The sequence below is a fragment of the Mastomys coucha genome, unplaced genomic scaffold (assembly GCF_008632895.1).
Source record: "Mastomys coucha isolate ucsf_1 unplaced genomic scaffold, UCSF_Mcou_1 pScaffold5, whole genome shotgun sequence".
Lineage (NCBI taxonomy): Eukaryota > Metazoa > Chordata > Mammalia > Rodentia > Muridae > Mastomys > Mastomys coucha.
Genome location: NW_022196911.1, coordinates 77,333,685 through 77,342,264, shown reverse-complemented (window position 1 = coordinate 77,342,264; position 8,580 = coordinate 77,333,685). Strand labels below are relative to the sequence as shown.

Below are 8,580 nucleotides of genomic sequence, written 5' to 3'. Positions count from 1 at the left end.
ATATATATATATATATATATTGCCCTCTGCCATTGGGCTACATTCCCAGCCCCTAAAGCAGCTTACATTTATTAGCTAAGGAGGTTATGGAATGTTTCTAAGGTGAAGGTAGCTGGAGGTTGTAGGTCACCTCATTGTCCCCTACGTCTGATGCATTGAGATAGATTTTATATTTCTGAATTGAGTTTTGTTTGTGGTTGTGGTGATATTTATACAAAGGGCAAACAAAAACTTGAGGTGATTATCAACTCTAGGGGAAAAAAAGGTTGTACAAGAATGGGAAATAGAAATGCAGCATATTGCACAGAAGGCTATGGAGTGCAAATTCTGTCATTGTCATTAATAATACAAAATATGACTACAGATATAACTAAAAGCCATACAGTTATTTTGGAAGTTGCAGGCATGATGAGAAGAAAGGAGTTTATATGTATACATAGGTAAATGCATGCATGTATTTATGGGAGGTATGAACATTTAAAATCTTGTTCTTTTGTATTCATTTTTATTTTATTTTGTATATGGCCATTTTGCCTGCATACATGTCTGCCTACCACATGCATGCAGTGCCCATGGTGACCAGAAGGGGCCATCAGATTCCTGGGAACTGGAGTTACAGATGAGTGTAGTAAGTTCACGTGAGTGCTTGGAACCACTGACCCATCTTCTCTCTGGCCCTCTTCTGAAGCAAAACTTCCTACTCAGAGAGCCAAAATAAATATGTGTACGCTAAATAGAAATAGGAAGACAGGTTTTTGAAGAAACTACTCCGGGATTTTGATTGTTTGCCTCTGGGAAGCAGAACGAGAGGTGTGGGTGGGCAGGAATGAGGGCTGCCTTTTCTTATTTTAACCCTACAACCTTATGTTCATACTCTGTCTCTTGCAAGGAACTACCACAAACGTGGTTCCTTCAAACAGCACACATTTGCTCTCCTTCACAACCTGCCCATGGTTAGAATTTTGAAGTGGGTTTCATAGGATGGAGCTCAGGGGTTGGCAGGATCCTGCTCTGCCTGGAAGCTCCAGGGGAGAGAATTTTGTTCCCTTCTTCCATCTCCCAGGAACTGCTGGCGTCACTTGGCTTGTGGCTGTATCAGCAGTCTTTAGAGCTGGTGTTTTCATGGGTCCCTGCCCCCTGTCTTCACATGGCCTTTTCTCTGTGTCAGGCCTCCCTCTGACTTCTTCTTAGAAGGAAGGATACACATAATTACAATTCCCAGCCTAGTGGAAAATCCAATGTAATCTCTTCAACTTAAGATCTTTAATTTGATCACATCTACAAAAACCCATTCCCAAATAAGGCAAATGTACATAGGCCCCAGAGGTAGTTAACACTTAAAGAACTATTACTTAAGCATTGACATTTAAAATACAGTTTCATATTTCATATTCATATTTATGAATAAAAAGTTAACTAATAGTAGGGGTGGATATCATCCTTTTTTTTTTACTATAATTATCAATGAGAAATTACAGAAGACTTTCAATTCTGCAGGATGTATGTTGGTAGCATTATGGAATAATGAACATATATATTTCACGTGAGTAAAATGTTAATTTGTGAGAGGAAAAAAAGAGAGGCAGGAAGAAGTATTTTATGTTTTGGCTGATCCACATTTGAAGCTAACAATTTCTATTCCTTTCATTTTAAATACAAACCCTAGGCAAGTCTCCAGTTGAGTGACACTGGCAAGTCTTCAGTTAAGTGACACTGGAAGTGTTGTTCCCTGGAAAACTTATGTGTGGCACAAACACATGCCTACTGAAGCCAAGAGCACAGGCTGCAGAGAGATGCCATGGGGTTTTAAAGCCAAGAAGAGTGGCTTTTCACCCATCTAGAGAGCCATTTACTCTTGAGCTGTAGCCTAGCTACTCCCTGTTTTCAGCTATTTTCAATTTTTCTGGGACTGTCTAACCAAAGCTTGAAACATCAAAGCCCAAAGAGGTTTTAAAGATCATTGAGTCTAACACAGTGCATCCAAGAGAGTTCAAGGAGGCCCAAAGACATGACACGACATGAACTTGGGGATTTTGGTGACCAATGGCTGGGACATGTAACACTATTCATTTCTCTATAAATTTCTTTCCTGCACTTCTCTGAAATTTAGGAAGCTGTGGTACCCAGGACACAAAGGAATCTTGGAGAATAGAGTACCCAGGACACAAAGAGAAACAGAAATACAAACTGGGAAGTTGGTTGTTTTAAAAATCTGCATCCGAATGAATCGACTTAATCAACTAAGTATGTTCAGGTGCAGTTCATCTACTGTGGAGAGGCAGGCAAGACAAAAACAGTAATCTTGCCCTTTTAACCTTCAGGTCCTGGTGCCTTGCCTGACACAGCAAGTGCCCAGGAAACATTTATTGACTGACTAAAAGATCAAGTCTCCTAGGTTTCTTGTGGGATAGCTAAACTCAACCACTGAGTAACTAGGTGAATGTGTCTGGGATGTCTTCATTGAACAGACCCATTGACGCTGAGAAATGTTCTGACTACACTAACCAACCTCACCCCTTTCATCTGGACAGGGCCTTTGCCCATCTGAGGCATGAGTTTAAGTGTGCTAGTGTGTAAATAATAACAAAAACTGTGAGTGCCCCTCTATCTAGAACCGAAACCTTGAAGATGGCTAGGTTATCCAAATTTTAAATCTCAGTGAGCCGTCCTTTAAGATGAATCAAGAGACATAGTCTTTCATCTTCTGTTCACAGGAAAGCTTGTCTTGGCTTGGGTCTTTCACATTAGCACTTCTCATGGTTAACACTTTGTCTTAGTCAAGGTTTTCTATCCCTGCACAAACATCATGACCAAGAAGCAAGTTTGGGAGGAACAGGTTTATTCAGCTTACATTTCCACATTGCTGTTTATCACCAAAGAAAGTCAGGACTGGAACTCAAGCAGGTCAGGAAGCAAGAGCTGATGCAGAGGCCATGGAGGGATGTTACTTACTGGCTTGTTTCCCCTGGCTTGCTCAGCTTGCTTTCTTGTAGAACACAGGACTACCAGCCCAGGGGTGGTGCCACCCACAATGGGCCCTCCCACCCTTGATCACTAATTGAGAAAATGCCTTACAGCTGGATCTCATGGAGGCATTGCCTCAAGGGAGGCTCCTTTCTTTCTGATAACTCCAGCTTGTGTCAAGTTAGTACACATTTCATGATTACATTAATGTCGTCCACTGCCCAGGGAGGCAAAAGGGGCTCACCCTAACTGAGTACCTCCTATGTGACAAGGACTTGGTTCCTCCCAGCAGATGAAAGAGCTGGAGCTTCCCATTTCTCACGTATGAAGACTGAGGTAGTTGAGCCAGATACCAAAGCTAGTGTGTTTTCCAAGGTATGACACACAAACTCACCCTCTTAATCCCTAAACCCAAGCACTCTCCATGATGTCATGTTGGAGTGACATGTTACACCGGAGCTGTTGCCTTCCAGAATGAGCGGGTTTCCATGCCAAGAGAAGCATCCTGCCCAGCTGGCACAACTGAGCTCAACCTCAACAGCTCCTACTGCCTGCAGAATATCAGCTGTCGCCTCAGCAAATTGGCTGCAGGCTGGAGCAGTGACAGGGAAACCCATATACCTTCTGATACAGATAAATGTGGAGATGCAGGCAAGATGTCTCCTAGTGTGGGGACAGTGATAGGGAAAGCTTGATTGCCATCTTAATCTGAAGGCTTGCTAACTGATGAAGTGACCCGCAACTATCTCACTCTGACAATCTCTAATGATTGCTTGATTAAAATGCATTATCCAAGACTGTGCTGCAAGGCATATATCAACACAGAATGTTAATGGCTGACCCTGCTTAGGAGAGAGTCTGTGTGTCAAGATGCTTAAACCCTACATTAAACTATTTCCAAGCCAGGCTGGATTCTGGATTGTCTTATGGTTTTACTGCTGTGAACAGACACCATGACAAAGGCAACTCTTATAAAGGACAACATTTAATCGGGGCTGGCTTACAGGTTCAGAGGTTCAGACCATTATTATCAAGGTTGGAACATGGCAGCATCTAGGCAGGCATGGTGCAGGAGGAGCTGAGAGTTCTACATCTTCATCTGAAGACTGCTAGTGGAAAACTGACCTCCAGGCAGCTAGAATGAGGGTCTTAAGCCCTCACCCACAGTGACACCCTACTCCAAGGCCACAGCTCCTAATAGTGCCACTCCCTGGGCCAAGCATATACAAACTATCACATGGGTCAACCTCAGAGTTCAGCCTTTGGCTTAGTACATAGACCCTGACCTGGATCTTGCTTAGGCAGGAGCTGAGCAGAGTACCATATTAGAAAACAATTTTTTTTTTTTTTTGCATCCCAAGGGTGACAAGGCTGCATTAAAAACTACAAGAGGATACAGGAAAGGAGCATCAATGGTAGCACAAGACTCCCTGTGCTTCTCATGATGAGACAACCAGATGGAGAAATAAGTACACAAAGAATGAATAAAGGCAAAGTAGAAAAGGGTAAGGTGCCATTACTTCCTATTAGCTATCATTTCCTTATTAGCCATCATTAGCTAGTTCTTTGTTGACTGATTGCAGTCAGGTGTGACTATATCCAGCATGGTTCAAGGCACCGCCACTCAGATACTTTAGAAAAAAAAAACTAGAATTAAACAGGATGATGGAAGATTGGAGTTCATTCACCTCCACCTCTCCAGACTCAGCAGCTGCACCCCAGCCTCTTTGGTTTCTTTTCTATCCTGACACATAATTGTCCAAGTCTGAGCCAACTGACCTCTGTGGGAGCTGTACATCAAAATGATAGCTCCACACAATAACACCAGGATCTTTATGTCTCTCTCACTCTGACAACTACTTTTAAAAAGTCATCATTGTAGGGTTATGAATTTTTACAGCAAATGGTAGAATTTTCCTACAAAATTATCTATTCTTCTTAGCTGTGGGAAGTCAGAGTCAGATTCCATAAGGGACATTGGTTTCTTCATAGTCACTTGAGAGTAGAAGTCAGGAAAGGAAGGTCAAGCTGTCAGCTAATAACCTCCATCTCCCAGACCACTCATCTCCTGCTCCTCAGCCTGTAAAGGGTGTGCTACAGGTGGCAGGTCACCATACCGGGTCTACAACTCAGAGTTACTCTCCCTTCATCTTTAAGCCCATTAGAGCAGACCATAATGCTAATACAAGCAATAGCTAACATCCATTAATAACTTTACCGTATGTTAATGTGCTAATAGTTTGCTAACTGGCATCTTACCCTTTTCTACTTTGCCTTTATGCATTCTTTGTGTACTTATTTCTCCATCTGGCTGTCCCATCATCAGAAGCATGGGGGAGTCTTAGGCTATCACAGATGTTCTCTTGCTTCCCTTTGTGGATTTTAATGCAGCCCATATTTAGGAGGACCTCGCAGGAGTCATCCTGTGCAACTTGGTTGAGGGTATGTCAATGTATACCAAGTTCGATTTTGTTTGGCTTTAAGAACTATGGATCCCAGTCAGGGGTTGTTTGATATCTCAACTCTAAAAAGGCTCACTATTGTAAATACCAAATCTAAGTGAGGTCAAGGTCAAAGTTACAAATATTATGGACAGGAAGCTGCCTCCACCCCAGGCCCCAGGGCTGAGAGGAAGGCAGTCATCGTTGCCTTTTCCTTGTGTTGATGGGAGGAATTCTTTCTCATCAACCCACTTGCTAGGGCCTCATCTTAGTCTAAGTCTGCCTCTGAGTTCTCTGCCTAATGTGAGCTTGAGGAGCCATGGTGTATACTCAGTGAACTATGAAGAACTTCTAACGACTCAGTTTTCATGGTTGTCTTTTTCCACTGATGGAGATCTGCATTGAGAAATACATATATTTTATCGTGAATGGCAATGTCCTCTTCTCAGGAGAGTATGGCTATGTAATTGCCAGTTTAGTGGAAATGGAAGCTATGTGGTAAATTATAGACATTCTCTAATTCTAAGTTCATGATACAGACTCTAAAAAAAAATCCCTGTTTAAAAAAAAAACGCATTGAAATCTGGAAACAATGAGTGTGTGCTAATAAATAGTAAGCTTGTGTCCATATCTGGCTTTGACTTGCGGTCAAGTCCTCAGTTTGAACCCCTGTACCCCACACCCACCTCCTTGTCCGTATCTGTGTTGCTATTTGCATTTTCCCTGCAGAGGAGGGATGAGCAGTTGCCACCCTGTACAAGAGGAATGGAAGGAACCAGATGAGAGGCTTTTGTGTGGACATGTGTCTGAGAAACTTCTATCTACTTGATTGGCTTCCTTAGGACATCTACCAAACCCTACCTTCAAGGACCTCCAAATTCCAAAGTCTCTGTGGTCCCCCTGGCTGGTTCCTTTTCTTGGACCACATTCAGACTGTTTTTCCATGATGGCTGGCAGTGGGAAAGGACCAGATGAGAACATCCTGTTCTCTGCTGAACAGATCATTCACCATCTATGCATGCTTGGGAGCTGTGTGTTAGGAGCAAGGGGACCTATGCTGAGTAGCAACCTCACTGTCTTGGATGTGTTGTATCCCTCCTCTGGGGTTCAATTTGTGCCCCTGCTGGACAGAACTAATCGTCTTCTCTCATGAACTTCTTGTGAGAAAACGACAGGTTTTGTAGGCTGGAGGTGATGTTAGGGCTAGTCCAATGGCAGGGACACCAACGGTTCCTTCTTCACCAGTCACACACCTATGCCTTTGTCTTCAGGACAGACTCCTTTGGGAAGTTCCAGTTCTCCTGCTAGTAGCACAGGAAATCATCAAATCTCCCAGCAAAAAGGCAGTGCTTGGTTCCAGATTAGCACAAAGATAATTGATGCAAGATGCACATGGAGCAGAAGGAAGGGGGTGTGTGTCTTCCTCCCCACCCACCTGAGTACCAAGGTGAGTCCAAATGGCCATCTTCCTTTGCTGCCAGGACACGAAGAGTTCCTGCCTCTCCTTCCTTTCTCCCAAGCCACAGACTCCCATCCATTCTATTCTTCTTACCTCCCCAAACTCCCTCAGGACAACATGGCTTTACCTGCCTACATGATTATTGAAATCACATCCACATCTTGAACAGCAGGCTGGCAAGAACCAACCAGCTCCCACGCAGTCCCGGTGATGTTACAGTAGAAACCAAAGCTCTTGTCTCAGAGCTTCTCCCCGTTGTAGCCATGCTTACTTTCTAACTATGACAGGGACACTTACCAGCAGGAAGACTGAGGACAGAACTTGCTGTCTTGAGCCTCAGTGTCCACTTTAGCATTAAAAGTGAAGATGGGAAATGATATTTGATTGATTCCCACAGGCTGGGCAGTGTTCTAAGCATTCCCCAGGCAGGGATTTAGTTTATCCTCTGAGCTGAGCAACACCAGGGTATGAATGCTACTGTTCTCTGTACTGTGCAAGAGGGATGTGTAAGCACCGTAGCTGTGCAGACAGACAGAAAGGCATAGAAGCAGGACCAACAATTTTAACTTCCCTTAAAGTTACTCATACTTGAGTGGCGACATTAGTTAGTGGAAGTCATATCAGCAGTGTTTGAGTTTTTCTGGCCTCTTCTGGATCTATGCTGCAACCTAAATTTCACAGGCATCTTAAAAACCTGTATAACAAGATATTTCTGCAGAATCTTCATGCAAAAGACAGAAACTAGGCACACAGCCAAAGAAACTCAGGAGAAAAGAAATGTAGAGGAAGATGAACTTAATGCAGGGATATGAGCAAAACACACTGAAATCTGGGAGGGGGGACAGTGAGAGGGGTATAAAGTAAAGAAGTAAAAAAGCATAACATTAAATTAAAAAAAAACACTGAAAGTATTCTTTCAGAGGAATAATACAATAAAGGCATGAAGAACAAGCAGTCAACTGTGCAAGCTAAAGTCAGAGCCAAGAGAAAGGTGAGGAGCTAGTGATATCTATCAAATTACTCCAGTGCATAGAGATAGAAAAAGAGGAGATGAGGGAAAAGATGGCTGAGGGAGCAATTTAGGGGCTGTAACATTTGATCCATAGGAGCTCCAGAAGCCAAGGTTAGACCAAAAGAAATAATCAAAGGAAGTATACTCCATGTTTAGGGCATCTCTCTTTGGAAGGGTCAGAGGGCTCCAGGTATCCAGGAAATTTAAGGACCAACCAAGATGTGACTCAGTAACATTTCAGAAGAACAGGGAACTTGAATCTATTAAACTCCAGAGGGATAAGGACATAGTGTGTTACACGAGCAGGTGTACAAGCATCTTACTGACAGTATTAGAAGCCAGAACATCAGTGTCTTCACATTTATAAAAGAAAAGGACTTTCAAATTTATCTGAGCCAGAGCACAAAATCAATTAATGAACCAAAGTACCTATTTGTACTGGCTGGTTTTGTGTCAACTTGACACAAGCTGGAGTTATCACAGAGAAAGGAGCTTCAGATGAGGAAGTGCCTCCATGAGATCCAGCTATAAGGCATTTTCTCAGTTAGTGATCAAGGAGGGAGGGCCCATTGTGGGTGGCACCATCCCTGGAATGATAGTCCTGGGTTCTACAAGAAAGCAAGCTAAGCAAGCCAGGGGAAGCAAGCCAGTAAGTAACATCCTACCATGGCCTCTGCATCAGCTCCTGCTTCCTGACCTGCTTA

The 8,580-nt window shown here is 43.2% G+C and overlaps 1 protein-coding gene across 2 annotated transcripts in view; it reads left to right on the top strand.

Annotated features, from left to right (window-relative positions):
- Positions 1 to 8,580, top strand: part of Asic2 (acid sensing ion channel subunit 2) — a 1,070,182-nt gene that overhangs the window by 394,676 nt on the left and 666,926 nt on the right. The gene's annotated exons all lie outside the window — the stretch shown is intronic.